Raw genomic sequence first — 24,128 nt, 5'->3', positions numbered from 1 at the left:
TTTTGCCTTATTTCAAGCCCCCATCCCTCACAAAAGACATTTTGTATGAAGAGCAGCCAAATGCTAAGTGCTTCTGCAGTGTTAATGAGGAAACAGATCTTGGAAGAAATTATTTGAAAGAAAAAGTTTGCCCTCAGGAATGAGTTGCTGTTTCACTTTTAATGATGGTAACTGTGATTGAGCATATTTCGGTCCATTGCGTTCTGAAATGTGCTCATCCCAAACCAGTGAGTGATCTTTAACCTTTGTGGTCCAGGTCCTACTGGGAATCTGATGATGGCTATGAACACTATTCCCCCAAAAGATTAACATAAACATAAAATCTGAGGGCTGACACATCCAGGGTCAAGAATCTATTACACAGATCCCGAATGTGTACCAATTACAACATGGTTTCAATACTAACAGGCTATGAGAGTTTCTTTCAAACTTGATGAGCGTTTTCATGTTCTAAAGGTTTTTGCTGCTAAAGTGAAGAAACATTCTCAAAACTATTCTTGAAGCCTGTGAAACTATATAACTACTAAGGGGTAATAACTTCCTTCTATTTTGTGATTGCATAAATCATTCTCACACACAAGCCAGAAGTATTCCTTCCCCCAGATAACTCTAACTTTGCCTTGTATACAAGACATAAAATAAAATACCACTATACAAGTATCATTTTCTAAGAGCTTCTCAGACATGCATTCATTGTCACATCTTTAGATATAATATAGAATAAAATACACACTTCACATAAAAAGAAAATATTTAAGTCACTAGTCTGCATGTATATATTCTTCAGCTGGCATTTGCTAAACCTGAATTTTTCCATCTTTGTCACACACGTATACAGCAAATACATCCAGGTTTCATGTAAGATTTACTCTGATGCTCTCAATAAATAATTCAATACAAAAATTATTAAGAATAGTTATCTCTAGTGAACCAGACTAGGAGAGAGAGTGCAGTAATGAGAAGCCTTTCATGTTTGCATTTCTAAGGTATTTAATTTTTTACAATGAGTATGTAAATGACTGTGCTAAAAAATAAGATTACAAAGTAATACATTGTTTTCTAATATAGGTTATGATGGTTTGTTTGAACCAACTCTCCTGCTGAAAACAACTAAAAATGCTGGTTAAAATATTTTTTAAGCTTCTCAAAAACATCAAAAAGCTAACAAGACCATAAGGAATTACCTAGCCAACATCTAACTGAAAACAGGAACCAAGAAAGGTAAGTAGAGCACTGAAACAAATTTGGTAGGAGATCATCCTCTAGACAAGGACACCTTGAGCTCTGCTTGTGGCTGCCTGGTAGGGCTTCCAGGAAAGGTCAACATCCAGGGCCCATCAAAGGTGGGGAGACTGATAGGAGACTCCATTCCAAAGGCATACACTTTCAATGTTTTGGTCAAAAATAAAGCCTTCCTATCCCACCATTCCCAACTGAATGCAGGGGAAGATTCCTTGGCACCCAACAGAGAGAAAGGTATAAAAAAGAAAAAAAACCTGAAAGGTTAGAATCACAGCCAGCTCTCTTAGAGATGTACAGCCCAAATTCATATCACCTGTGAGCTCCAAAAGCCTCAAAGTGTGATTTTTACTTTAAAATGAGCCTGGACAGGTAGTTCCCTGAGGTACCTAACAGAGGCAAATGCAAACCCTCTCTGATGATCCTCCTTCTCTGAGGGCCTCTCTGAGGTTCTCCTTCAACTTAGTCATCAAATACTTCCCATAAATAATTTTCCAAGGAAGACAAGCAGCTCTTGGTCAAAATAAACAAGCATACTAAGAGAGTGGGAAAAGCACTCTGAACAAGAACCAGCAAAAACATCCTGTAGGAAAAGAAATTCAAGAAATGAAAATTAAAATAATTAAAATTAAAACTCAATGAATAGAATACCTAACTATAAGAAGAATGTATTTGATAGTAGGGGACCCTTGCATCTACTTCAACAACTAGAAAATAAAATAGATAAATTACAAAAATCATATATTTTAAGACATTAGAGAGGTATAGAAGAAATACAGTGTTAAATCAAGCTTAGCCTAAAGCTGCCTCCTTACATATTTTAAGTTTGGCCTAAAGGTTCCTCTGTACATTGTGAACTATAACCTAAATGAAGCTGTAAACAGACCATAGCCTACGCTTGTGCCAATCACTGAATTTTGGCCAAAAGTGGCCAACTTTTCAAACTGTGTTCAAATAAGGCAAGCACTGAGCTGTAACTAATCTGGCTATTTTTGTATCTCACTTCCATTTTCTGTACATCACTTTCTTTTTTCAATCCACAAATCACCTTCTACCACATGGCTCCACTGGAGTCTTTCTGAACCTACTCTGGCTCAAGAGGCTGCCCACAGCACACCAAAAGGATAACACATCATGATCAAGTGGATTTCATCCCAGGAATGCAGGGATGGCTTAATATACACAAGTCAATAAATGTGATACATCACATAAACAAAATTAAAAACAAAAACCATACATTATCTCAACAGATGCAGAAAAAGCATTTGAAAAAATCCAGCATCCCTTTATGGTAAAAACCCTCAACAAAATAAGCATAGAAGGGACTTACCTCAAAGTAATAAAAGCCATATACAACAAACCCACAGCCAACAACATACTGAATGGGAAAAAGTTGAAAGCCTTCCCTGTAAGAACTAGAACAAGACAAGGATGCCCCCTTTCACCACTTCTATTCGACATAATACTGGAAGTCCTAGCCGGAGCAACCAGCAAGAGAAAGAAGTAAAGGGTATCCAAATTGGAAAAGAAGTCAAACTGTTGCTGTTCACCAGTGATATGATTATATATCTAGAAAACCCTAAAGACTCATCCAAAAGGCTCCTAGATCTGATGAACAAATTTGGTAAAGTATGAGGTTACAAAATTAATGTACACAAAACAGTAGCACTGCTATACACCAACAACAGTCATGCTGAGAATCAAATCAAGAGCTCAATTTCTTTTACAACAGCTGCAAAACAATAAAATAAAACAAAATACCTGTGAATATACTTAACCAAGTAGGGGAAAGACCTCTACAAGGAAAACTACAAAGCACTGCTGAAATAAATAACAGATGACACAAACAAACGGAAACACATCCTATGCTCACGAATGGGAAGAATCGATATTGTAAAAATGACCATACTACCCAAAGCAATTCCCATCAAAATACCAATATCATTCTTCACAGAACAACATGAACAATTCTAAAATTCACATGGAACCAAAAAAGAGCTCACATAGCTAAAGCAATACTAAGCAAAAAGAACAAATCTAGAGGCATCACATTACAAGACTTCAAATTATACTACAAGGTTACAGTTACCAAAACAGCATGGTACTGGTGTAAAAATGGGCACATAGACCAATAGAACAGAATAGAGAACCCAAAAATAAAGCCAAGTAATTACAGCCAACTGATATTTGACAAAGCATATAAAGATATCAATTGGAGAAAGGACACCCTATTCAATAAATGGTGCTGGGAAAACTGGCAAGCCACATGTAGAAGAATGAAACTGGATCCCCATCTCTTACCTTATAAAAAACATTAACTCCCAATGGATCAAATACTTAAATCTAAGACATGAAACCATAAAAATCCTAGAAGATTACATTGGAAAAACTATTCTGGCATTGGCTTAGGCAGAAATTCAGGACTAGGACCCTAAAAACAAATGTGACAAAACCAAAAACAAATAAATTGGTCCTAATTAAACTAAAAAACTTCTGCAAAGCAAAAGAAATAATAAGCAGAGTAAACAGGGTGGGAGAAAGTATTTGCAAGCTATGCATCCAACAAAGGACTAGCATCCAGAATCTACAAGGAACTCAAACAAATCAGCAAGAAAAAAAAACAAATAATCCCTTCAAAAAGTGGGCTAAAAACTTGAAGAGACATTTCTCAAAAGAAAATATACAAACAGCCAACAAACATGAAAAAATGCTCATCACTAGTTTGTCAGGGAAATGCAAATTAAAACCACAATGAGACACCACCTTACTCTTGCAAGAATGGCCATAATTAAAAAGTCAGAAAACAATAGATGTTGGTGGGGATGTAGTGAAAAGGGAATACTTCTACACTATTGGTGGGAATGTAAATTAGTGCAACCACTATGAAAAACAGTGGGAAGATTCCTTAAAGAACTAAAAGTAGATCTACCATTTCATCCAGCAATCCCACCACTGGGTATCTACCCAAAGGAAAAGAAGTCATTATATGAAAAGGACACATTCACATGCATGTTTATAGCAACACAATTTGCAATTGCAAAGATATGGAACCAACACAAGTGCCCACTGACCAACAAGTGGATAAAGAAAATGTAAAATGTGTATACCATGGAATACTACTCAACCATAAGGAGGGACAAAATAATGTCTTTTGCAGCAACTTGGATGCAGCTGGAGGCCATCATTCTAACTGAAGTAACCCAGGAATGAAAAACCAAATACCATATGTTCTCCCTTATAAGTGGGAGCTAAGCTATGAGATGCAAAGACATACAGAGTGATGAAATTTGGGAACTCCGTTGGGGAAGTCAGCAGTAGAGTAAGAGATAAGAGACTACATATTAGATATAGTGTACACTGTTCAGGTGACAGGTGCACTAAAATCTCAGAATTCACCACTAAAGAACTCATCCATGCAACAAAAAATCACCTGTACTTCAAAAATGATTGAAATATAAAATTATTTAAAAAGAGGCTGCTCAGTTTGCAAATTGTTCTTTGCTGTGAAATGATTCATTAATCATTTTTTAATTAAATTAAACTCTGTTAATTTGGCTAAGTTTTTTCTTTTAACAATGGACTAGAAGAACTAAAATTTCAGAAGGGAAATGGCCTCTCATCAATGAGTTGAGGTTACTGGTTGTGTTTTTCTCTGAGGACATTTGCTAATTCTAGGCACAGGGAGACAATCCAGCTTGGCTCAGGTAGGGGATTCTTAAGGTAAGAAGAGGTACCAACAGAATAGTTGATGGTTGTAAAATCTGCCAAGACGAACAGGAACCTAAAAAGCGAGGGCCAGATTCCCCTATGGGTGATTTTCTGAGAACTGGAACAGCATGAGAGTTCTGAAGTTGAATGAGAACGAGTGTAGGGTTCTCCATTCCCCACTACTTTCTTTCTGTGTCCTGACTGCTCTATGATCTAGCCAATTGCAGGTTTTTCATAGCAGACTTGCACCCAAACCTGGGCCTTGAACATTCCTAGCCACTGATAAAGGTATCTAGGTTGCTGCCCACAACACTGAAAAACAAACTAGCCCTGGCCCTGAGCCAAAATCCTTACTCATACCCTGAACCCCCTCACTGTAGTCATAGCTAGGTAGAACACCTGTTTTCTCTTGCTGTCCATTTTGAGGACTGCTGCAGCACCCTGTAAGTTTCCCTAATAAATGCTTTGGATTGACCACTCTGGCATTTAGTCTTTCCTTCTTTCTTTGGAATCCCAACCGGCCCCATCTCTGGACAGTTTGGGGCACTTCCTTGTGGGAAATCTCCTGCCATCATTTTGGGGTGATTCTGGCCACAGGTATTGTGGGATGAAATACAGAGTGAAATCTGCTATAGTCTCTTGGTGCTTAGAACTTGAGGTTCAGAAAGAGGGAGGAGGGGCTTGCAACAAACACAACACAGTTTTCCCCCTCAAGATATTTGAATGAGGTTTAACATTTGATTGGGTATGAAACAAGGAATGAAGAATTGGAAACTGAAAGTTTTAAAACAGTATCATAAGCAATAGCATCAAAAAAACATAAAATAAATACAGAACTAACAAAACATGAGCAAAAGTTGCATGTTAAAAATTATAAAACATCATTGAGAGAAATTAAAGAGGACCTAAATCAAAGGAGGTATACCAGTGAAATCTAATCAAAATGCCAGCAGTTATTTTTGGAGATATCAACCTTTAATTCTAAAGTTTGTATGGAAAGGTAAAGGAACCAGTGTTGCCAATTCAATTGTGAAAAATAAGAACAAAGTAGAAGGACTCGAACTACCAGATTTCAAAATACACTGTAAAGTTATCGATTCTATGCTGTTAAAATGACTGGCAGTTCATTTGAGAAAAATATTATTCATATTTTTCTGGAATATTCTGTTACATTGATAAATCAGAAACATGTATTCACATGTATGTGGTGAATTGATTTTTGACAAAGGTGCCCAGGTAAGTGGAGAGAGGAGAATCTCTTTAACAAATGGGGTTGGAACATTCACCCTTATGAAAAAAATACACCTCAACTCTTGCCAACGTCATACATAAAAATTAACTCAAAATCCATCAAAGACCTACATGTAAAACCCAAAGCTATGAAACTCTGAGAAAAAAACATAGAGGAAAATCTTGTTACCTTGTGTTAGGCCAAAGGTTTTTAGATATCACACAAAAACATAAAAGAAAAAATTAATAAGATTAGACTTCATTAAAACTTTTGACTTCAAAGGCATTATGAAGAAAATTGAAACCAGTCCAATTTCCTCATAGAACTGATGTTTATGGTCTTTGTAAATAAACAGAAATTGGCCCTCTTGATCTTAAGCTTGAAACTGAAATTTACCTTATCTGAGTTCCTTTCTTAGAAAACTGACCCTTGGGCCTCTCGGATAGTATAAAGGAACTGAAACTCACCAGATCACCGCATCCGGACAGTGAGAGACCAAATTCCTCTTCCTTACCCCTCCCTAATTCCTGCTTTCTACATTCTTTCCCTGGTATTTGAATCTCCAGTTTTAGTCAGTTAGAGACAATTTGAGACTCTCTCCCATCTCCACAGCTGCAGCACCCAAATAAAGCCTTCTTCCCTGGTAGTACTCTTTGTTCCAGTGATTGGCTTTCTGTGCTGTAAACAATGAGATCTAGATCAAACCCCTGGCATTTCAGTAACAAAATGTTTTAAAAAGGAAAGATGTGTCACATACTGGGAGAAATTATTTGCAAATTAAATATCTGACTGTTGTCATATATACATACATATATATATATACACACACACACATATATTCTGCATTATCCAAAATGTCACATAAATGGAATTATGACATATATATATATGAATGATATGGGCAAAAGATACAAGCAGAAACTTCACCAGGTTCACCAAACTTCTTCACCAAAGATACAATAACAAATAAGCTCATTATTCAACATCATGAATCACTGGGAAACGCAAATTAAAAGCAGAATGAGACCACTACACAGCTATAAGAATAACTAAACCTAACAAAATGATCACCTGCTAACAAGGGTGCACTATGGCAGTTTCTTGTAAAATTAATACTTACCATATAACCTATCAATCCTACTCCCAGTTATTTATCAAAATAATAACATATGTCCATACAAATGCCTGTATGGGAATATTTATAATGGTTCTACTTATTCATAATTACCAAATACTGGAAGCAATCCTAATGTCTATCAGCTGATGGTACATCCATTCAATAGAATAGTACACAACAATGAAAAGAAATGAGCTACTGTTACATACAACAACATGGTTAAATCTCAAAAGCAATATGCTAAGTATAACAAGCTAGACAAAAAGTGCTATGTATGTCATAATTCCATTTATGTGACATTCTGGATAATGTAGAATCAGAAAACAGATCATTTCATTAGTTGCTATGGGCTGGAAGTGGGGAAGGGGCATTGACTACAATGAGGTACAAGAGAAACTTTCTGAGCTAATGGAATCATTCTACATACTTACTGTGGAAAGTACATGATATGGTTTGGCTGTGTCCCCACCCAAATATCATTTTGAATTGTAACTCCCATAATCCCCATGTGTCATGGGAGGGACCCCATGGTGGGTAACTTAATCATGGGGGTGGGTTTTCCTGGGTTGTTTCCATGATAGTGACTAATCTCACGAGATTTGATGGTTTTATAAAGGTGAGGTTGCCCTGCACAGGCTCTCTTGCCTGCCGCCATGTAAGACATCACTTTGCTCCTCCTCTACCTTCCACCATGATTGTGAGGCCTCCCCAGCCATGTGGAACTGTGAGTCAATTAAACCTCTTTCCTTTGTAATTACCCAGCGTCAGATATGTCTTTATTAGCAGAATGATAACAGACTAATACAGTACAGAATTTTATATTTTCAAAACTCTTGGAACTGTACACCTAAAAGAGGTAAACTTTACCATATTCCCAGGTAAGACGGGAAATGATTCGTCCAAGGCCTGGGGCTAATTCGAAGTTGGAAGCAAGGCAGCACCTCAGGCTTTCTGCCCTTCAGGCTACCTGTCTGGCAGGGGAATCCCAAGAACAAAAATCCGAGGTCCCGTAACTTTCATGGGAGTGAGAAGTGGCTAGGGAAGGCTGAGGAGGGGAGGGGTCTGCAAAGTCTGGAGAACTCCTGGGACGCAGGGCGAGGACGAGAAGAGGGGACGCCCCGGTCAGTCCCCATGACCCCCACACTTTGACACCACAATCTCTGCGAGGACCTCTGACCTTGGTGCACTCCGGGTCCCACGTTTATTCTACCGCCATTCCCCACCAAGACCCCGCGTCCAACTCACAGACCCCGCCGCCGCTGAGGAGCTCCATACCCAGCTTGAAGCCGCCCGCGCTCCTTCGGCGCCGCCGGAGCTGTTGCCGTCCGTTGCCACGGTAACCACGGAGCCGCACAGCCTAGCAAGCCGCGCGATGATTGGAGAAGGCAAGCGTCCATAGCACCCGCCGCCCCAGCTGCTAGTTGCAAAAGAATTTGGTTTCCAAGGATTCTTCCGACACCACCTCTCCCCAAAGCCACACTTCGCCGGGCCTAGTTCTTTAAAGACGCTTCGTGCATTATCTCATTGAACACCTGCCTTCTGCCTCCCAGTGTTGCTGTGGGAATCTCTTATCTCTACAGGAAATTTTAACCTGTGGTCCTTTGACCTCTTCAGGAGGTCCACGAACCCCCTTAAGTTATAAGCAAAAGTTTGTGGCCATTTACCCGGTCAGATGGTCCATAGCTGTAGATTCTCAAAGGAGCTGGAACCAAAACTCAGGTTGCCCGATGCCCAAGACGGCGCAAGAGTATAAATCCTACATCCATTAACCCCATCTTCCTTCTCAGAGAAACCAGACAAATAGAGTGTGGTTCTTCCTAGACTTCATTTACATTTATTCAAATCATGACTTGAGACATCACCCAAAGACTTTAACTCTTGACCTTCAGTCATTCATTCATTTAATAAAGTATCTATTGATCACTAATTTTGGGTCATATATTTGTCATAGGGACACTTTTCTAAGCATTGAAAGATAGCAATTGTCAAGGCAATTTCTTAGAGCTTTACTTCTGATGTGGGAGACAACAGACGCATAAACAAGATCATTTCAGATTGTGGTACTAAACAAAATGTCAGGATGTGATAGGAAGTGCCAAGGGTGATGAGCCCAGTAGACAGGTGGTTAGGGAGAGTGTCTTTAAGGAGACGATTGCGTTTGAGCTGAGACGTGGGAAGATACCAGCTATAGAAGAGCAAGGAAGAGGGTGGGCAGCACAAGAAAAAGAAACAAAGTTGCAGGCAGAAATGAGTTTGGAGCATTCGAGAAAATGAAGTCAATGTGACTGCCTCAAAGAGACACACTCAGATTGCCCTTCCCTGGCTCTTCACAATACTATCTCCTTCTCCTCCGTACTTCCTTGCTCCTCCATCCTCCATCACACCCTCTCATGTCACCTTATTTATTTCCATCAAAGCTCTTGTAACTTTTTGTCTGTGAGCTCCATGAGAACAGAGACTGTGTCTCCCTTACGGTATCCCCAGCACCTAAAATAGTGACTGGCCCGGCATGGACACTAAATAAATATTTGTTGATTGCATGAATCTACACATCACAATACTAGGAACTGTGGTTGACTGGGAGATACAATAGATAACAAGATGAAGATGTTTCCGCCTTTGTGAAGCTTAAATGCTTGTGGAATAATTTAATTACAAACTATGTGGGCCAACTAATTGTGAGCAGAATTGAATAATTTAGACTGTAAGTGCTATGGGGAGACATTGAAGGATTCCCTTGGTAATTTCTTCATTCTTTCAATTATTTTTCAGTTCAGTTTCACAAATACTGAATGCCTACTCTATGCCAAACACTGTTGTTTATAACAATGAACAAGACAGACACCAACTTTGCCTACAGAACTTACAGTCTACTGCTGTACTGTCCACTACAGTTGCCTCTAGTCCTTCGTGGCCATTGATCACTGAATATGTGGCTGGTCCTAAATGGAATGTGGAGTAAGTGTAGACTCCAAATTTCAAAGACCTAGTGCAAAACAAGAATGTAGAATATCTCATTAGTATTTTTAAATTGACTTCATATGGAAATGATAATGCTTCAGATATGTTAAATAAGATATATTATTAAAACTCACTTCACCTGTCTTTTTCTTTTTTAAAATCTGCCTGCTAGAAAGTGTTAAATCACATAAGCACCTCATATTATATTGTTAGTAGACTGTGCTGGTCTAGTGGGAGCTTAATGCTATTTGAATAAACAAGTGAACTCTTGTTACAGATGTTAAAGGAGACATTTTAGTAGAGGCATGATAAATAGCGAATTTCAAATAAAGAATTTAAAAATAAAACAAGTTAGGCAACTCTTAAATCTTCGGCACACTGAGTGTATAAAAGGGTCAGGAGAAGGCCAGGTGCAATGACTCACGCCTGTAATCCCAACACTTTGGGAGGCTGAGACGGGTGGATCACCTGGGGTCAGGAGTTCAAGACCAGCCTGGCCAACATGATGAAATCCCATTTTACTAAAAATACAAAAAATTAGCTGGTCATGGTAGGGGGTGCCTGTAATCCCAGCTCACTTGGGAGGATGAGGCAGGAGAATAGCTTGAACCCAGGAGGCAGAAGTTGCAGTGAGCCAAGATCGCACCATTACACTCCAGCCTGGGTGACAAGAGCAAAACACCATCTCAAAAAAACAAAAACAAAAACAACCAAGCGGGGGTGGGGGTTGGTCAGGAGTGGGGGATTGAAGAGGATTTCTAAAGAAGATCTTCATGAATGATTTCTTCAAAAAGAGCTGAGCTGTGAGTCCCACCTTCAAATCTCCAGTCAAAAGAAAAGGGCTTTGAGGAAGCCACTGGATGTTTAATATGTGGCACCTGCAGTTCAGAGGGCACAGTGGGCTTGTGTCTGAATCCCACCTGGAAATTCTAAAGGGCAAGAGATATGCTCACTAGTCAGCAGACTGCAGAGCAAAGGAAGAACTGTTTGGTTAGGAACAACCCTCCTTCTTCCCCTAGGATTTATAGATAAAAGATGTGTGAGTGCTTTCTATGAAGGAGATGAAGTTCACTCAAGAGAGTGTACAGGGTCATTTTAGACCCTTTCCATCTTGTTAGATAAAGAGGTCTCAGAAAAGGGAAACTGACTGCTATGGTTTGAAAGTGTCTCCTCCAAATTCATGTGTTGAAATCCAATGGCCAATGTAATAACTATTAACAGGTGAGGCCTTAAAGAGGTGATTAGGTCATAAGGGCTCCTCTTGCATGAATGGGATTCATGACCTTATAAAAGGGCTTGACGGAGGGAGTTCACACCTCTTACTCTTCTGCCCTCTGCCATGTGAAGACACAGTGTTCCTCCCCTCTAGAGGATGCAGCATTCAAGGTGCCATCTTGGAAGCAGAGACTGCCCACTCACCAAACAAAAAAACTGTTGTTGCCTTGATGTTGGACTTCCCAGCCTCCAGAACCATGAAAAATAAATTTATGTTCTTTATAAATCACCCAGTTTTGAGTACAAAAGTTACACCAGCACAAACTGACTAACATACTGAGGGTATTGCTAGTTACCCAGGGGTCAAGAAAAAGCAAAGAACCAGCCAAAAGAAAGATGCCCCAGTAAGAGAACTGCAGGATACAGATTTCCAGCAATGAGGGTAAGTTATCTTGAAAGACTCTTGAAAGTGCTCCACCAGAGGATGTATCAGCTTAATCACAGCAGTATCCAACAAGTAAAAACTTTCTTATTGTCCTTTCCTCTCCTCTACCTATGCCCCAATGCCAGAGAGGCCAGGAAACAGTTCTCCAGCTGAGGGTACAGGTGTAGAGATGTCAATGAACCCACAAAAAGGCAACAGAAAGGAGAGAAGAAGGTGGCTGTGCTTCCATTCTCCAACTGTAGGTCTCTTGTCTGCAGCAGGCCTAAAATAAAAGAGGAGAGAAGCTGCAACTTTTAACAGTTTTGATTATCACCTTAGACGGAACATTTGAGCAATTGTATTGAGGCTGTGTTTTAACACCTACAAAGGTCCATAAAAGTCTCAGCACCTAACTGAGTTTACCCACGGGCAGGGAAATAATTGGCCACACAGAGGAAATTTAAAGAGCAACTAGAAGACAAATATTACGTTGCTTTATGACTGCTACCCACAAGTCATGCTTGTTTGGCTCAAGGGCTTCCTAAAAATATGAAAGAGGCTGTAAATAAAGACAGAAACATGTATTCATCTTGAAGTATACAGAACAGTAGAAGATGTATAAAGTTAAATATTAAAGTGCATATTATTTCAGGGAAGAATATGGATTATATAAAGTCATATAGCACCTGCACCTCAGACCTAAGACCAGTGTTTAATCTCCCATCCCCAGGGGGTTAGGGGTGCTGAGGCTGCAGAGACCAGTGGCCAGCAGCTATGGGGCTGCTCCTCTGAGGCTGTTCGCAGCAACTTCCCAATGATGGAAGGCTGGTATGTTCTTAGTGTCAGATAGACAGGCAGACAGGCATGCAGCCTTCCCAGGAAAAGCCACACAAAAACAAAAAAAGCCACTCAGCTAAAAATGGATAGCCCACTGAAGGTTAATTATACTATTACAGAGTAAATCAGATTTGAAAATCTTTTTTTGTTGTTGTTAACTTACATTTCCCCTAAATTAAAGAGGCTAACTGAAAGGATGAAGACTTCTCCATTCTTAATGAGAGATGCCTGACTCCTAAGGAACAACATACTTGGATTGAGTTGGAGAGATGAGGCCAATGCCTTGTTTTTTTCCTAAGGTATGAGCAGATAATTGAGTCAATGAGCAGTGAAAACTGAGCTTCTTGAGACTTCAGAATGGTAAAAGAAGCTGGTTACGCTGAGGGCCCCAAGCGTCTGACTTACTCAGGCAGAGGAGGGTCCTGGGCAAGAACATGGGTAGCAGATACTAAGAAATCATAGACTCATCATTGTGAAACACCTTAGAGATCAATGTGTATAAAACTCTTAGAACATAGTAGTTGCTCAATACATGTGCAATAATTTTTCTATTAGGAGATGGCTCAAATTCTGCCACTTACTAAGCCTATGTAGTTTGCTACTTAACCTCCCTGTGCTGCAGTTCCCACTTCTGTAAAACAGGGGCAACTACCATATAAGGTTCTTGAAGATTAAATAAGGTGATAACGGCTGGGCATGGTGGCTCACACTTGTAATCCTAGCACTTTGGGAGGCTGAGATGGGCAGATGGCTTGAGCTCAGGGATTCAAGACCAGCCTGGGCAACATGGCAAAACTCCATCTCTACAAAAAATACAAAGATAAGCTGGGTGTGGTGGTGCATACCTATAGTTCCAGCTACTTGGGAGGCTTAGGTGGGAGGATTGCTTGAGGCCAGGAGGTAGAAGTTTCAGTGAGCCAAGATCACACCACTGCACTCCAGCCTGGGCAACAGAGCCAGACCCTGCCTCAATCAATCAATCAATCAATAAGATAATACAAACCAAAAGCTTAACAAATGAAAGCTGTCATTATTATTAATAATCATTATTCTTCAGTCCAGTCTTCTATCTCTTTGACATCACCCCAAATAGTCACTCAGCCTCTGTTAAAACTTCTGCTCTTAATTCTTTCATTTATTAAGCAAGCATTGACAGAGAACCTGCTAAGCACTAGACCCTATGTTAGGTACTGAGAATACCAAGATGAACAAGACACAGTCCCTGACCTCAAGGGCCTCATGGTCTTTTTTTAGGATGCTTACTTCTTACACTTTCTCAAATCTAAGATCAGGCACCTGGCTGCTTCATTTTTGAACCACTAAAATTTTTGGAAACTTCTTCCTAAATTAACCCAGAATGTGACTCCCAATAAAACATCTAATTATTCTTATATATGATGGTCCTTCAAGATCAAAAACCATCCATCACGGCCCTTTGTTTTTTGGGGTAAACTTCCCAAGCATCTTCAGCAGCTTCTCATGTGATATGATTTCTGGCAATATTATTTCTAGAAACAAACAACTTCTGTTTTGTGTAAAACAAAAAAAAAATTTTTTTACTCATCCTTATTTTGTGAGTAGCCACTATCAGAATTTTCTGTTGATGTTTGTGTGGCATTAATTACAATCTTAAGAAGACTGAAGTTTCACCAACTTCCCTACTCATCCAGCTGTTCTATTTTGTCTTAGTCAAATTGTTATAAATTACAGAAACCCACTCAAACCAGCAAATGGAAAAATTTGCTGAAAAATTCAAGTAAATTATGGAATCTGAAAATGGCTAGGCCTCCTGAGAGACTGATACTAAGAACTGGAAAGTTAAACAGAACCAAAGTAGAGCTTGTCTCTTGGTCTCTCTTTGCACTCAAATGTCCCTTTATTCTTGCTTCTCTCTCTACATCACTTTTCACCTTCACCTAGAACTGTGTTTCTCTGCTTCTCTACCTAAATCTTGCAAAATAGTCATCCCAGTCCCCCACATATCTGTCTTCTCACATGCATCTCTAAGTACAGTGGATTGAACAGTGGCCCCAAGAAAGATGTCTACAGCCTGATACCAAGACTGAATGTTACTTTATTCAGAAAATGGGTCTTTGCAGATGTAATTAGGCCAAGGATCTTGAGATGAGATCATTCTGAATTACTTACTTGGTGGGCCCTAAATCCAGTGACCTTGTAAGAGACCGAATAAGAGAAGACAAACACATAATAAGGAGGAAGCAATGTGATCTCAGAGTCAGAGATTAGAGAAGTGCAGCCCCAGGAGCCAAGGAACACCAACAGCCACAAGCTGGAAGAGGCAAGGAAGTGATGCAGGACAGGCAAGCCCAAAATTGGGGCTCAGCCTGGGAGGATTCTTGGCTTCACCCAGGAAAGAATTAAAGGATGAGGAGGTGGTGTTAGACAGCAACTTTCACTGAAGTAGCAGTGTTCAGCAAAGGTACTGCTCCTTGCAGAGCAGGACTACCCCACAGGCAGTGTGGCCAGAGTAGCAGCTCCAGGGCAGTTCTGCAATCATAGTTATACCCACTTTAAATTATATGAAAATTAAGGGGCAGGTTATGCAAAAAATTTAGAAAAAGGGTGGTAACTTCAGATCATTGGTTTGTTGCCATGCAAAGGGGCAGTAACTTACAGGTGTTGCCATGGCAAGGGTAAACTGACATGGCACACTGATGGGCATGTCTTATGGAAAGGTGCTTCTGTGTCCCTGTTTTAGCTAGCCTTCCACTTTTTCTGGTATCCAAGCGCCACCCCCAGAGTGGAGTCCTGCCTCCAGAGTAGAGTCTGGCCTCCTATCTTAGAAGGGCTTTCCCCTAGAGCTTCCAGAGGGAGTGCAGCCATGCTGACACCTTGAGTATGGACTTCTGGCCTCCAGAACTATCAGAGAATAAATTTCTGTTGTTTGAACCAGCCAGTTAGTGGTCATTTCCTGAAGCAACCACAGAAAACTCAAACAAGTCTTAACTGCAGATTCTTTGGAGAGAATCTGATTGGTTTAGGCTGACTCAAATGCAACAGATCCCTTGGTCCAATTATCTTCTGCCAGAGAGATGAGTCGCATGAGATTAATATGGCTGCCAAGGCCCATTCCTATGTGGAGGATGGGTGTCGTTCTCAAGAAAGTGGAGGTGGAGCTAAGAGCTGCCTGCTACATTGGAGTTGGCCAGTCACCCAGGTTCAAACTCCATTTCCCAAACTTCTTTCCTCCGTCTCCACATCCTGTTCATTCAGCATTTTTGGACCAGTTCTCCCTGCCTCCAACTTTTCACTTGTAAATATTTTTCAAAATTTCCCTTCTTTTTAACTTCTTTTTAACTCCTCTGCCACTGCTCTACCTCACGTCAGCATTGTACCTTGCCTTGCTCCCCTGCCAGTTTTCAAACTGCACTGGGCACCTCAGGGTGTACAGTGAACCCAAAGGAGTGGCTCAGGACGTTTTTGATTTTCAAAGGAATCACAGCAACATTTGTCAGACACCATACAAACTACTAACTTGAGGTAGTTCATTGTTTCAAAATTAGGTTATTATATTTCTTCCAATGACATCAAATGTCTTCAAAGCTGGGTTTCCAGCAATGGCTGCGATGAAAGGCAAGTACCCCTAAAAAATCAGTGTGGAACAAATGAGAGTGATGGTGTCTGATCAAATTCCAAGGCATGAGAAAGTGTGCAGTGTCCAACAAGCACTAAATTGTTTGTATATAAATTCTTACTAAGCTATTTCGACCTGACTACTTCATAAATGGAACTGTTAGTTCTTTCTTTTGGCTCAGAGATGCTGTGAAACAATTACTAAGACACTAAAAACATTACTCATCTTTTCTTCCTTATTTTATTGAGAGTAGGAGATGAAACTGACTCTCATTTTAAGGGTAAGCCACGTATAACCCATCATTAATGCCCCCTGAGAAAGAAGATTAGCTGGACTCTTCTGAAGAGAATGACTTTCTGAGGTCATTTGCTGTGTCACTTAGAAAATACAATTTTTCTTTGCTTCCTCTTGTGGGAATGTCTTAATATGTTCAAGTCAATACAAAAAGCACGTATGGAGCATTTACTGGGTAACTTAGAATAAAAAACATGAGACTCAGGGGAAACAGAAGTTGGAGACTCAGTTCTACTGTCTATTAACGTTATGCCCGGAGGCTAGCTACTTCACCTCTCTGAACTTCAGTTTTTGCAGCTATTAAAGGGTATGCTTAATCATTAAAAGATGTTATTGATGAATCTACTATATGCTCAGGACTAGACAGAGTACTCAACCTTTTTTTTTCTTATTTTCCTAAGGAGCCTTTTAAAATATTTTTGTCCTCATTATGTCCCAAATGCTAATACCGTGTATATACTATATACCTATTTGCGTGCTGTATTTCTGCTTTATACATAAAAGAGTAATATATACAACTATCATGGAGCCATAATAATTAATTTTTTTGAGATAGGGTCTCACTCTGTTGCCCAGGCTGGAGTGCAGTGGCATGACCTCAGCTCACTGCAACCTCTGCCTCCCGGGTTCAAGCGATTCTCTAGCTTCAGCCTCCCGAGTAGCTGGGACCACAGAAGCATGCTACCACCCTTGGCTAATTTTTACATTTTTTGTAGAGATGGAGTTTTGCAATGTTGCCCAGGCTGGCCTCGAACTCCTGAGCTCAAAGTGATCTACCTGCTTTGGCCTTTCAAAGTGCTGGGATTACACGCGTGAGCCACTGCATCCAGCCAAAAATTTTTAAAACATTTTTTAAAAAAAAAAAGAGGAAGATGTTTTTGGCCCCTCAAGAACCAAATTTTGCCCCTTTAAGTGTTGATAATGTGCTGATAATGCACATCCTGAGGAGACAAAGTAGGCAAAATTGCTGCCCTTACAAAGCTTATATTCTGAGGTGAGAAGTTGGATAATAATAAGTCAGATATCAGAGAGTGGAAAATGCAATGATATAGTAAAATAAGGTGCTATGATGCAGAGTGACTAGGAGGTGGAAGCTCAAGGTCTCTCTGAAGTAACCCCAGTGGTAAGGTCTGAATGAGGAGTCAAGGGTCAGCAGGGGGAGTCTTACAGACCAGGAGCCCCCAGCATGGAGCCTCCTTGCTGAGCAGGAGGAGCTTGAGGAGCGAAGACAGGAAGGCAGAGGCCAGTGAGCGCAAGGTGACGCGACCTCCCATGGGGCATTTTGAAGACTTTGTAAACCACAGACTGCTAAATGAATGGGAGGGGTTATTAGGTACAAGACACTTCTTTTAGGCAAGTAGGAGGAGAAAATGACTAAGCTCTGGCCCCAGAGGTCAAAAAGAGTAGTCGTTAGAAAACAGCTAAAGAGGTTGAATTCTGGGAGTAGGTGAACACAACCAAAGACATCAGATATCTAGATATCTAGACAGACCTAGAAGAGAGAAATGCTGGAAGTAAAGAAATGATATCTAACATTTCTGAAGTGCTTACTAGATGATGTGTCTGTGCTAAGAGCTTTATGCTCATGAATCCTCACATCCTCATGGGGTTATTCTCTTCGTTTCACCAATGAAGAACTAAGGCTCAGAAAGCATACATGACTTGCCTCAAATCACCCAGGTTTTAAAAGGCAGGACTTAGGTCTGTCCAACTCACGTCTAATGTCTTAATCAAGATAACACAACCTCCAGTTTCTCCCAACACCATCTGTTCTTTGTAGCACTCCATCCTTCCACACCCGCCCGTCTGCTATCAATGACTTATATTCATTCAATCTGTAGAACTGGACTTATCTTGCTAGAACATCCGACTCAAGTTCAACAAGGAAAAGACTAATTATAATACTTGCACAAGGGCCTAGGAACAGAAGCTATGGGTACCATGTTTAATTACCCACTCTCTTGCTTACAGAGGGAAAATATATCTTACTTTATGTCCAATTAGTCAATATGGACTATGTCTGGTTGGAAGAAAGTTTAAAAGCAGATTTTATTCTGTTTTGAACTTCCTAAAAATGCAAATCCAAGGACTGCCAACAAGACTATACCGTCAGTGATTAACTGTCAAGAGGACAGCCGGAGAGAAACACCTGTCAAAAGGAGACACCAGACCCTTGTTGTGTCTGATGTGGCCCTGGGACAAAATGTAAAGAGCAGTAGACACGAACACCCAGGATCCTGGATTGACTCATGCTGTGACCATGCCATAGGGTTCTGGAACTGGAAGCACCTGGCCAAGAAGATCTAAGGTGAAAAGAGAGTGGAGCCAGAAGCTAGGCTGTCAAAAATTCTTCCAATCAAGGATCAGTTGTGTACAAATGTAGCAAGATGATTTGATCTTTCCAATACCCAGGCAAAGGCACAGTTGTTTTCTGTTAGGAAAATACTTGATACTGTAATGCATACAATTAGAGATGCACTATCCTTTTATCCCCCCAGAACTGTATAAGCTTCAAACCCTCCAAAATCTGAATTAGCCCCTGGATGGAACTTATAATCAAGGGGAGGGGAGGCACACAGACATGCAAATATTAATAGACAACACATCGCAGAACGAATAACATTGCGATAACTCACAAAAACATTCAATAGGCCAGGCACAGTGGCTCTTATCTAAAATCCCAGCACTTTGGAATGCCGAGGCAGGTGGATTGCTTGAGGCCAGGAGTTCAAGACCAGCCTGGCAACATGGCAAAACCATGTCTCTACAAAAAATACAAAAATTAACCAGGTGTAATGGTGCATGTCTGTAATCCCAGCTACTTGGGAAGCCGAGGCACGAGAATTGCTTGAATCTGGGAGGCAGAGGTTGCAGTGAGCCAAGATTGCATCACTGCATTCCAGCCTGGGCGACAGAGCAAGACCCTGTCTCAAAAAAATAAAAAATAAAAATCAATAAACACAAGAGTGATTAAGAAGGGAAAGACTGGAGTTATCAGGAAGGTTTCAGGGGAGGTTGAACTCGGAGTGGCCATTGAGGTGGCCACCAGTAAAATTGTGATTCACTTACTAATATGTTCTCTGACTGATTCATCAAATATTATATTCAATTTTTGTTCAAGAGCAGATTGTGCCAAATACCGTAGGACCACTGAAAGCCCTCAGCCCCCTCCATGTATTTATTTGACATCTTTAGTGCTATTCAGCAAGCACTTTCTCCATACCAGGCACTGAGGATATGATGGTGAACAAGTTAGAGTTCACCAGCGCAGAGGAAAGAAGGGGTGGGGCTTCCAGATTTGCAGGGGGAGTGTGACATGTCTGTAAGCAGCTCATCAGGGCTCACCCATGGTGAAGATGACAATTTCAGATAAAATTTAATCTTAGAGACGAGAACAAAAGTCTGGAAAGCAAAAACAAACAAAAAAAGTCAAGCACTAAACAAAGGGGAAATTCATGATGGGCTACCTCTTTGAGTCTGGAGGGAAGTGGTTGAGACACATCTGCTTCTCTTTTCTTTTTCTGGAAAACTGAGGAAGGATGTGCGAAATGCCCAGACAAGATGACCTAGACGAGAAGAAGGAAATGTTTGAGCCCATATTAGAATTTTCCTCTGATAATTACAGTATCCCCGTTACAGAAATGGAGAGGAAGATGCGAGAACTCGTTCCTTCATTCATGTGAGCACATATCCCCGGACACTGGGCATTCAAGGCCATATCAGCTATGTCACATACCGGTGTGGGCACAGAGAGGAAAATCTTCAGTTCTGTATTATCCAGCTAGACTAGATGTGAAGGGGGATAGTCTCTGTGATAGCACCTTGGCCACACTTCCTGAGAAATTCATCCTTATTTCCATCCCATTTATAGTTGTCATCATAAAGTAGGTCATCCTTACTTTGGGAAGTAATGCAGGGCAAGTGAGGTTAGTTCCAGTTTAAAGGTGGAGAAACAGGATGAAGGACTTGATCAAATCTGAGCATTATTTAGTAGGGGAACTCAGAATGGAATTTGCAGTCCACAGGTCCAAAGGCCAGCCTCCTCCACATTTTCTTATCTTTAAATAACACTTCACGCCCAGGAAAGCCTCGAGGTCACAGGAGGCCTCTAACAGCCTGATTAATGGAGCTGCTTATAACTTATTGAACACAGCCCTGTCTCACATGAGGCTGAGCACCAGGCCTGTCTTTTAAGTGAAACCCAATGGGAGTCCCAAGACTCATGGTCTTCCCTCATTAACAGAAAAAATAAATAGTTAAGAAAAGTCACTAGGGAGAGGGTCATCAAGAACTGAGATGAAAAGATGAGCAAAGTACTCTAGAGAAAGATTCATTTACTGAGCCACTCTCCACAACTGAGTTAAAGGGACCAGCCCAGCACTGATTGGCAAAGGCAACAGCAAGAATGGGAGTGTTAACTTCTGGGAGAATGCACTCACTCCTGCACAAACAGGCACCCTGTGGGCCCTGGTCTCTCTTTGGCCTAGAGAAAAAGGAAGAAGAATCACAATACATAATTTCCTTTCTGTGGTGCTTTATGGTTTATGAAAGTACATTTTGAAAAGTTTAAGGTTTCTGTAGGCACCTCAAGGGGAAATCCTGGGTTATCAGAGGAATCTTTCATTCATTCATTTATTCATCCAGTCAGTGTTATTTGAATATTTCTGGGTCCAGATGCTGTAAAAGGCACTGAGAATACAAAGATTAATAAGAGATAGGCCTTGCCCCAAAAGCCATGATGTAATGGAAGGAGTCCTAGACCTTCAAGTCCTACTCTTCTAGTTACTATCCAAGTCATTTCAGGTACGTCACTTGTCCTCTCTGAATATTAGTTCTGAAGTCTATAAAGTAAGTCTAGTCATACCTGCCTTTCCCATTCCAAAATGTTTGTAAGTTCGAGGGAGGTCATGGACATGAAAGCATTTTGTAAACTACATAGTTCCCACCTGGCAATCTTGCCCTGTGCTGACTGAGGGATGCATGGCTGTCTGCAGATTCATTATCCAGATGTGGTGACAATCGTGTGGGGGTCAGAAATTGGCAGAGTCAATGATCTTTCATAAATTAACTGGGATAGATATTAGGAGGAAACAAGAAAGTCAAATTTAAAAGCACCCCATTACCCTCATCCTCCCATTAGACCAAGCCTGAGGCTTTGGTGAGTCGTCAGGCCTCTGGGCTCATTAGAAAAGCAGATGGATGTATCAGAGGGGTTAATGGCAGCCAGTGATGACCCTAATCTGATTTAGTCCTAGCTCTTGACTCTCCAGAGATGATGATGACTTTGAAAACTGAAGGACTGACTTTTGGTGGAGAATAAACAAGGCAAAATCTAAAGTGATGTTACAATTAAAAAAAAAAGAAAGAAAAATAACTCCCATATATAGGAATAGAACAAAAACAAGAGAAACAAAAATTAAAACAGAATAATAGCAATGTTGCAGACTGTTTGTTAAATATTGCCTACCTGCACTAAGAAAGTTAGTCATGCCATGGATAAAACACCAAAAAAAAAAAAAAAAAAAAAAGCATTTCAAAATATTCTTAGTGGTTCCATTAAGGAGGAGAAAATTGGAAGTCTAGTGGAAGAACATAGTGGCTGACGTGTGTGTGTGTGTGTGTGTGTGTGTGCACGACGCACACGCCCATGCTCATGCATATCTCTTGAGAGCCAAGGTGAAGATGAGGACACAAACCTAAATCCACATAAAGTGGAATACATGCCATGTTTTCCTGTGTGTTCTTCCCCTTTCTGACCAACTTTGTCTATCAATGTCTGCACCCTGCCACAAAACCCTTAATAAACAGTCTTAACTTACTCTACTGGCAACTCTAACTGCCAGAGTTATCAAGAGCCGTGAAAAACTGAAACCTTCTCTACCATGAATAAATGGGACTCCCAAAGAGGGTGACAACACTAGTGGTTTGGTTACAGCTGCTGCTTGTATCAGATGATCCATGGATGTTTTCCCATCCCAGAATAACAGTTTTTGTTCCTCTCTCAGAAAAGAGTTTGGTTATTAGCTCAGGAAATGAAACAGTTTCCAAATCAGTGGTGACTATTTCTGCACAGTCTCTGCCTTTTCCCACAGCACAGCTTCATTGAGCTGGTAACAGCTCAGTCTTCATAAATATGCAAAGACAGCATTCATCTTCCTGATTAATTAATCCAGTAACTGATCCAAGCTCTTGCCTATGAGTGCTCTTGGACCCATGGCTCCTATTCTCTCCACTCTGGTTTCCCCATCTGGGTCAGCCCTTCTCTTCATATATTGTTGGGCAGCGTATAACAAAAGGGGTCCCCAGTCTAGACTGTTCCCACATTCTCCAGCAGGCTGCCTATAAGAATTTCACAAATGCCTCATGCACTTTTAAATTTTAATAACGAAGATTGTGGACTTACGTGAATAACGACAGATGGAATTTGAAAGCCAATTTTTGTTCATTAAAGTATAATATAGGACAGCCGTATTACACAATCAAGCATGATGAATTCTTTTTACATCCTGTGACATAGACAACTGGCTATCCCATGAAAGAAGGAATTCAATTTGCATTTAAATGCCATTCCCAGAGTGTGACAGAGGCTCTCTGCATTATATAAGTTTCAAGAAGTTGAGGTTTGGCCAGTGAATTTTCAGAAGTGTTTGTGATTGAAGTGCAAAAAAGAATGGAGGAGTCAACACCTTAATGAAGGATCTTGTGAATGACCCTCAGCCAGGGGAACCAACTGTGCTGTGCAGGGGATTCCTGACCCACAGAAACCAGGAGATAAAAGGTGTTATTGTTTTAAGCCACTAAAAGAGAAAAAATGAGGAGGAATCTTGTTGAACATCCACACACACACACTTCTGGGCAAGTATATTTTCTCCTTACCATCTTCTCAGCTTTTCTAACTTGATACAAACAATGCAGCAAGTGGGCAGGGTGTGTTCACCACCCTTTGGGCCATGGGTACCTGGAGAGAGATATGCATCTCCAGTGAGGTCTACACATCATACACGCATGTGCATGTATGCACACACACAAATATACACACAGTTTCATTAACTCTTCTGGAGAAAACAATTTAAGAAAATGCCAATTTCTTTTTGAGCTAATTAAATGCCTATAACCCATTAGTTATAGATTAAGGAAACTAATGTTTACCACGAAGTAATCTGGAGCTAGCACCTGAAGAGGTTGAATTCCATACTGAGAAGTTTGAACATTATTCTGTATGTGACAGAAAACCATTCTAAGATTTCTGAAGATGGAGTTGGTATTAAACCACTAGTAAGCTGAAACTATTAAGAGGAATAAAATGGAGAGGTAGGGAAGTAGAACCTGGCAAACCAGTTGGGGCTATGGTAATCATTTATAGAAAAAATAATACAGAGTTAACCAAAGGTGGTATGGATGAGAGAAGGGGAGAGGAGAATATGGAAGCTCTGGGGCAATGGCTTCTTAGAAATTGACTAGGTGGATGGAGGATGCAGAAGAAAGAGTAGATGCAATTTCTAGCCTT

The 24,128-nt window shown here is 40.5% G+C and overlaps 1 protein-coding gene across 13 annotated transcripts in view; it reads right to left on the bottom strand.

The window, feature by feature from the left end:
- LOC105491299 (HYDIN axonemal central pair apparatus protein) overlaps positions 1-24,128 on the bottom strand; it is a 468,775-nt gene that overhangs the window by 414,273 nt on the left and 30,374 nt on the right. For 2 of the 13 annotated variants that reach the window (XM_011757555.2, XM_071084899.1), the window contains exon 1: positions 10,163-10,345. The gene's annotated coding sequence lies outside the window, so the exon portion shown is untranslated. Of the gene's footprint in view, positions 1-6,645; positions 6,857-8,472; positions 8,635-10,162; positions 10,387-11,572; positions 12,179-20,088; positions 20,188-24,128 lie in introns of those variants that run through there. The other 11 variants (XM_024795897.2, XM_071084898.1, XM_071084897.1 and 8 more) reach the window with 11 other exon arrangements.

Source organism: Macaca nemestrina, chromosome 18 (genome assembly GCF_043159975.1).
Source record: "Macaca nemestrina isolate mMacNem1 chromosome 18, mMacNem.hap1, whole genome shotgun sequence".
Taxonomy (NCBI): Eukaryota; Metazoa; Chordata; class Mammalia; order Primates; family Cercopithecidae; genus Macaca; species Macaca nemestrina.
This window is presented reverse-complemented; position numbering and strand designations above follow the sequence as displayed.